The sequence below is a fragment of the Tenrec ecaudatus genome, chromosome 11 (assembly GCF_050624435.1).
Source record: "Tenrec ecaudatus isolate mTenEca1 chromosome 11, mTenEca1.hap1, whole genome shotgun sequence".
Classification (NCBI taxonomy): Eukaryota; Metazoa; Chordata; class Mammalia; order Afrosoricida; family Tenrecidae; genus Tenrec; species Tenrec ecaudatus.
The window spans coordinates 63115037-63116535 of record NC_134540.1 but is presented as its reverse complement, the minus strand read 5'-3'; the positions used below and the strand labels follow the sequence as shown (position 1 = coordinate 63116535).

At 45.8% G+C, this 1499-nt stretch overlaps 1 pseudogene; it reads right to left on the bottom strand.

The window, feature by feature from the left end:
* Positions 1-272: 272 nt before the first annotated feature.
* On the bottom strand, positions 273-854 carry LOC142460942 (large ribosomal subunit protein eL29 pseudogene; annotated as a pseudogene).
* Between the last annotated feature and the right edge of the window lie 645 nt (positions 855-1499).

Below are 1499 nucleotides of genomic sequence, written 5' to 3'. Positions count from 1 at the left end.
TTCTCCCGGAGCTCCCACACAGCACTCTTGAAACCATCCCGTTCTGTGACCTCTCTGAGACCCGGGTGGCCGCTATCGCAGGAACTGCAACCAGGGAGGAATGTGCCCTGGAAGGGATGCGATCTGGTGGGAGGTGCCTGCCTTCTAGCAAAGCTGGTATTTCTGAACATGGTGTCTGTGTGAAACACAGCTTCCTCTCTATAAGAATAGAGAAAGATCATCTCTATATTTTGTAGATTATTTCATGGTTTTATTTTTTAATATTTATTTATTTATGACCGATAACAGTGCCGCCTGGGTTTATTTGTACAACAAACAGCACAAGAAGACACCAGCACCATGCAGGCAGCAGTCCAGGGCTCACACCAGTCCCTCACACTCTCACACAGAGAACTGTACTTTGTGGGAGCCTGGGTGCCTTTGAGAGCTTTTGCTGGAGTTTTGTCCTTGGCTGGAGCGTCAGCCTTGCTTTGTGCCTTGGCCTTGGGCCGGCAGAGCCTCAGACTCTTGGTAATATGTTCCCGAGCCCGCTTGTCAAGCTTGGGGTGGGTGATATAGGCCAGTCCGCTGAGCTTGCGGTTGACGCCCATTGGGATCTTGACCTTGACCTTGACCTCCGTGGGCTTCACAAGATCCTTAATGACCTCAGCAAGAGCAGCCTCGGCCTTGGCGTTGTTGGCCTGCATTTTCTTCAGGCCCTTCTTGTTGTGTTTCTTGGCGAAGCGCATGTTCCTCAGGAACTTGGGCCCACCCCCTTAAGGGATTCGTATCTCTGTGAAGCGGGGCTTTTTGATGCCGTTTCTGTGCCATGTCCGGGATTGGTTGTGCGTGGTGTGGTTCTTGGACTTGGCCATGCCTGCACCGATGCCTGCAGCTCCTGGGGCGCCAGCCATGGTTTTATTTTTTAAATATTAGATCCTTGATATAGTAAGAATTTCTTTTGGTGTTGGATCTGAGGAAAGTACCTAATTTTTCAAATATTTATTTATTTATGTATTACTTACCAAGCAATCAAGCTTTTTCAATATTGACCTAGACCCTGTGGCCATTGCATATAAAGGTTAAATAGGTATATGCACATTTGACTCGATTTTTTTTAATTTGTTGTTCTTCACTTTATTGTTTTTTTTAACAATTTATTGGGGCTCATACAATTCTTATCACAGTTCATACATATACATACATCAATTGTATAAAGCACATCTGTACAGTCTTTGCCCTAATCATTTTTTTCTCCTCTTTTCTTTTTTTACATTTTATTGACTCGATTTTAAGCATCCTGATCTATTCCTTTGCTATATCTAGGCATTATATCAACAATGCCAAAGTTTACAATGTATTGCATTTGTATGAAGTGCTTTGACATGTAGTAGCTGAGTTATTCCCGCCCCCCCTCACCCCCCATAAAGATTTCAGGGGGCGTCACTGGTATATCTGGCCCTGTGGTGGAAGTGCCGGGCAGGCTGGCTGTGCTGGGCCTGTTGGGACTGTGGACTGGC